At 46.8% G+C, this 6055-nt stretch overlaps 1 long non-coding RNA gene across 3 annotated transcripts in view; it reads left to right on the plus strand.

The window, feature by feature from the left end:
• LOC141582806 (uncharacterized) overlaps positions 1-5608 on the plus strand; it is a 28265-nt gene extending 22657 nt beyond the window's left edge. For all 3 annotated transcript variants that reach the window (XR_012515709.1, XR_012515710.1, XR_012515711.1), the window contains one exon: positions 3777-5608. This is a non-coding gene — a long non-coding RNA (uncharacterized LOC141582806). The remainder of the gene's footprint in view (positions 1-3776) is intronic.
• Positions 5609-6055: the final 447 nt, after the last annotated feature.

Genomic DNA, 6055 nt, shown 5'->3' on the forward strand with positions numbered 1-6055 from the left:
AATCCATGGGCTTTGAGGTCCCACCAAGGGATAGTTAGACCCAGGACAGATAGCCAGTCCACCCCAGCAATGGTATGGGACAAAATGATAGTTTGGCCATTGATGTTGCCTCCAGCAAATTTTTTTTTTTTTTTAGACAAAGTCTTGCTCCGTGGCCAGGCTGGAAAGCAGTGGTGTATTCTGAGCTCACTGCAACCTCTGCCTCCTGGGTTCAATTGATTCTTCTGCCTCAGCCTTCCAAATAGCTGAGATTACAGTGTGCACCACCACTCCTGGCTAATTTTTGTATTTTTAGTAGAGATGGGGTTTCACCCTGTTGGCCAGGCTAGTCTCTAACTCCTGACTTCAAGTGATCCACCCGCCTCAGCTTCCCAAAGTGCTGGGATTACAGGTGAGAGCCACTGTGCTTGGCCTCCTCTTTACTACATCTTGACCAGAAAAATAAAGTTCTAACTCCCCCAATCAATTACGTTCCCCTCCGTTTATCTGCCAAGAGGATGCCAAAGAATCATGAAAAACTAGTTCAGGTGGTGACAATTAGCATTAAAACAGATCTTAAAACTGACAAATCAGATTCTTTGTAGAAATAAAATACCAAATTCCAACCTGACTCTAGTATAACTTCACATGATAAAAAAGGAAATAAAAATATTTCATCCTCAAAATAGGTTTCTTTGACATATTTTGAAATAGCCCTGCAAGGCAATTGGGGAAAATTTGCATCTGTAAAGTATCTCATTAACATAACTAGATCTTTCCCCTTCCAAGCCCTCCCAAATCTGAAGCGATTAACTGAAAGTCTAGTACCTTTTAAAAGTGTAAGTAGGAAACATTTGCCATCTATTATCTTTAAGGGCAGCCACTTGTGAGACTTCATCTATTTAATAAAAATTTGGTCTCCACAACCCCTTATGTTAACCCAGATACTCGTTTCTACTGATTCCAGGTCTTTAGAAAATCACGTAACTCTTCCCAGCAATTGCCAATCAGAAAATCACGGAATACTCCTATGACCTGTAAGCACCCACTTTGCCCTGCTTTAAGTTTTCCTGCCCTCTGCACCAAACCAATGTATACCTCACAAATATTGATTGATGTCTTCTGTCTCTCTAAAACATATAAAAACAAGCGGTAACCCAGTTACCTTGGTCAGGACCTCCTGAGACTGTGCCTTGGGCCATGGTCAGTCATATTTCGTGCAGAATACACAGTTTTCAGTATTTTACCGAGTTTGGCTATTTTGTTGACTTTTTTCGTGAAACATGAAGGATTATGCTTGAGAAAGGCATTTCTCAAGTGGCCATATGAGGATGTTAGGAAATAACTCTCTCCAAAGAACAACTACTGTTGTACTGGAGGGAGCATAGAAAGTTAACACCAGTACAAAAGTATGCCAAATTGCAGGGTCTTTATTGTCGGTGGCCACTGAGGACTCGCGTCTCTCCAACGCGTGGCGCCAAAAGGAGGGTGTCAAGACCTTTTATGCCTGTAAACCACCTCGGGGGTGAGGGTGAGGGTGAGGGGTGGGGGTGGGGGTGAGGGGCTTCAGACATTCCGAGGGCCAGCGGACTTTGGATATTCTGATTGTTACTTAAGTGGTTTACAGAAGTCAAGATAAGCGTTAGTTTATACATTGTCTAGGTAGGGTGGAAATTATACACCTTAATTACTTATCACAAGTCACAGGGGCCAAAATGGTGTGGGTTCAGACTGCTTGCCTGTCACATCAGGGTTACAGAGGCAGTTTCAACAGAAAGCCGAGGTATGGTTGAGGTATGCAGTTTTCTGGGGCTTTTACCATGTTACATTTCCCCTTTGTTTTATTTACAGGAATTATTAATTCCTTCAGTAGGTTAGTGTTGTTTGTTTGTTTTAAGGGGGGTTTGCTATAGGGATTTATAGCACGGATTAGGGTGGTGAGGGTGGTGACGGCAAAGAGCACACAGGTTTTAGCTTTAGTGAATCAGGGGATGAATGCTTGACGCTGTTTTTCAGGTGGGGCAGTTTTGACGTGGGTGTGATGAATTTAGGTCGTTAGTCCACCTTGAGTGGGGTGGGTGTGGTCAGGATAACCGTATAGGGTTCCTTTTAACGCGGGGGAGAGGCTGGAGGTGGCAATTTTTTAAAACTAGGACCGAGTCTCCAGGCTGGAAGAGGTATGTTGGCTGGTTTGCGAGTTTTAATGGGGTGGGACGGGTATTTTGAATGAGCTGGTGTACCTGGGATTGAGCAGACTACAGTGCCTATAAGGACTTAAGGAGTGTATAGTTATGGACTTTAGCATGCACGGCATCCGCGGGTCTGGGGAGTAAGGGAGAGGGCCTGCCGAACATGATTTGAAAAGGGGGCAAGCCTTTCTGCTAGGGTGTGCGTCGGCCATGGCGGAGGACAAAACGAAGCAGGCTGACCCAGTTTTCACGATAAACTTTGTCAGGTTTTTTTTTAGTGTCGGGTTTATTCGTCTGACGTGTTCTGAACTCTGGGGAAGATAGGCACAGTGTAATTTCCAGGATATACCCAGGGCCTTGGCTAGGCCCCGAGATATTTGTGCAGTAAAGGTGGGCCCATTGTCTGACCCCAGTGTTAGAGGGAGGCCGCCATTTACTGGGGGTTTTATTTTAGTGAAATTTACTTCCCAGTGCTTCCCAGGGCTAGTCCCTTTGAGTTTTACTTCTACCTGGCTAGACCTGTTTTTTTTCTGGATTTACTCGGGCACATACATCACACTGAGTAGTAATTTTCTTGAGAAATTTATGTAAGTGGGGAATGTAGTACTTGGCTTTTAACAGTTTGTTTAGTTTGGTTTGTTCTATGTGAGTGGCCTGGTGTCGGTTTTTAACTGGGGTCCATCCTAGAGACCTGGGGACTATAATTTCTGTGTTTGGTAGAATTTACTATTCTGTGGAATTTTGTGTGCCCCCTTGTTCTTAAAGTTTTTTTCACTGGGTGAGTACGTAGGAGTTGGGGGCAGGTTTGGGGCCAGCAGAGTTACAGGAAGACTCAGAGGTTTTACTGGTTCGAAGGCTGCCCGTCTGGCTTGTAAGTCAGCCGCCCTGTTTTCCCTTGCCTTTGCTGAATTTCTCTTCTGGTGTTTTTTTGTAGTGTATTAATGCCACTGCCTTGGGTTTCCATATAGCCTCTAGTAGGGCTAGGATTTTTTCTTTATTTTTGATGGTTTTTCCCTTTGAGGTAAGTAGTTTTTTTTTTTGTTTGTTTGTTTTTTTTTTTTTTAAATAAATGGCTTTATGTACCTGAGCCGTAGTAAAGGCATACTGGCTATCCGTGTAGATGTTAACAGTTTTTCCCTCCGCCCAGTTTAAGGCCTTTGTCAGAGCTCTGAGTTCTGTCTTTTGGGCCGAGATTCCACGTGGAAGAGCCTGGGCCCAGACAACCCGCTCTAGGGTGACTACGGCTGCCCCGGCATACCTGACTCCGTGGACCATGAAACTGCTGCCATTATACAGTACCTCCTCTGGGTTCTGCAGAGGGACGTCTGTGAGGTCCGCTCGAGCAGCGTGGAGGACGTCCATTGTTTGTTGGCAGTTGTGTATGGGCTTCTCCAGCTCGCTGTCAGGTAGCAGCATGGCGGGGTTTAAAACTGTAGCCTTTAAAAACTTGACGCGGGACTGGTTTAAAAGTAAGGCCTGACATTGAACTATGTGGGCGTTTGACATTTATTTTCCCGGAGCTTTATGGAGTAGTGACTCCACCACGTGGGTTGTTACTAAATTTAACTCCTGCCCTAAGGTTAGTTTGTCCACCTCTTTGACTAACAGGGCTGTAGCTGCCACCGACCTCAGACAAACTGACCACCCAGAGACTACGGGATCAAGTCTTTTCGAAAGGTAGGCAACTGGCCAGGACCATGGTCCCAACGTCTGGGTGAGCACTCCTTTAGCGACTCCGTGTTTCTCATGCACAAACAACCGGAAGGGTTTCGAGATGTTGGCAGAGTTGGGCCTTTTTAGCTGAGACCTGGTGACGTAAAGTCCCTTAAGTACTGTACACGCCGATAGTCTTTGTGCTTGGTTTTAAGACGGGGAGCAAGGCGGTATTTCATGGTGACTTACAGGTAGTAAGGATCCCTCCTTTTAGGAGTCTGGTTATATGTGGAGCAATTCACTGTCTGGCTTTCTGGCTCATGGGATATTGTCGTACCTGGACTGGAGTTGCCATTGCCAATAGCTGGACCATGACTGGGGTACGGTGACTTGCCAAGCCTGGGGAATTTGTCTCAGTCCACACTCCGGGGACATTCTCTTGGAACTGGTGGAGGAGGTCTGATGTTGGTGATTGATTTGTCTCTGAGGATAAAGCTTCTTGCAAGAGATACTTGTCGACAGAGCACAGGTGATGAGGATTTGCTCAGGTGGCCCTGATGCCAAGGGAGGAGGAATTGAGAGGCAAGCCTGACCCTCGCAGAAAGAAATATTTGCTTGAAGTTTGTGGAGTAAGTTCCGTCCTAGGAGTGGGTACAGACACTCTGGAATGACTAAAAAGGAGTGGGTGATGGTGCCGTTCCCCAGATTAACGAATCGGTTGGTGGTCCAAGGGCTTCTTGTTTTTTTCCTGTGGCCCCCTGGATAATTGTTTGGTACTGGATAGTGGTTCCAGAGGCTAAGGACCGAGTGGCTGCCCCAGTGTTGACTAAGAAGCTGACAGGTTTGTTTCCAACTTTTAAATTGACCCTGGGCTCCTGAGGGCTTAGTAAATAAGAGCCCCAGCCCCATCAATCCTGGCTTTTTAAATTGAGAATGGCCCTCGGTGGCTTTTCCTGAACTGTTTCTTGCCTTTTCCTTTCTGGGCACTTATTTTGTCAGTGGCCTTCCTGTCTACGCTCACTGGTTGCGTCCTAGCCTGGGCTGGGGACCCTGGGGGCTCCCCTGTGGGGTTCCCTGTCCCCGTGGGATAACTCGGGTTTCCTGAAGAGCTGCTATTATTGCTTTAGTAACTTTTTTATTTTGTTTGGTTTTTGAAGTGACCCTATTGTTAAAAACCATTTGGGCAATTTTTAGCAATTGGGTTAAATTTATTCCCTGGAATCCCTCTAACTTTTGTAACTTTCTTTTAATATCTGTGGCTGACTGGGAAACGAAAGCTTGATTGATGGCCTGCTGATTTTCTGGAGCATCAGGGTTAATAGGAGTGTCCTGCGGTAAGCATCTTGTAGAGGCTCAAGGAAGGCAGCCGGCGACTCCTGCGGGCCCTGAGTTACAGTTCCTACCTTGGAGAGGTTAGTGGGCTTGCGGGCCGCTCCTCTAACCCCTTCTAGTAGGTACCGGTGAAAATTGTTTAGAGCCTGTAGACCTGCCGAGGTGTTTAGATCCCACTGGGGTCGGGTGGAAGGGAAAGTTTTATTAATTTGCTCCTGGTGGTCCTCTGCTGAGCCTCCCCCTGTTCTAATGATGGCCTTATGGGCCTCCTGTTTAATTTTGCCCCTTTCTTTTGCTGTAAGTAGTACTAGGAGTAATTGTTGACAATTATCCCAGGTGGGATGGTGGGTTTGTAAGACAACTCTAGGAGCCCTGTGAGTGCCTGGGGCCTTTTAGAAAATGGAGGGTGTTGAGCCTTTTAATTGCATAAGTCACTAGAGGATAAGGGGATGTGGACGAAGAAGGGCCAGCCCCAGTACCTCCTTTCATTGGGGGTGCCTCCCAGAGGGGTAATACCCTGGGTGGGTATGGAGCCCTGTTATGGGTGTGGAGTGGGGACAAGGGCTGTCTGGAGAGGGGTGCTGAGACCCCTGTTTGAAGTAAGGCAGAGGTAATTTTAGATTTTTTTCTGGGCTGGGGAGAATGGCCAGTGCTGCAGGGGACTTTTTTGGGCTGGCTAATATGACTTGAAGTTTAGCCTGGGGCCCTGAAACGTCTCAGGGGGCGCCTCCCCTAGAGGTCCCCGAGGTGGGAGCGGCCGCCTGGGTATGACTCTGAGACAGCTTTTGTCTGGTGATGGATGAAGATAAATCTCTCTGGGCCATCCAAAATGTTGTACTGGAGCGAGCATAGTAAGTCAACACCAAGACAAAAGTATGCCAAATTGCAGGGTCTCTATTGCC

This window comes from Saimiri boliviensis, chromosome X, assembly GCF_048565385.1.
Source record: "Saimiri boliviensis isolate mSaiBol1 chromosome X, mSaiBol1.pri, whole genome shotgun sequence".
Lineage (NCBI taxonomy): Eukaryota > Metazoa > Chordata > Mammalia > Primates > Cebidae > Saimiri > Saimiri boliviensis.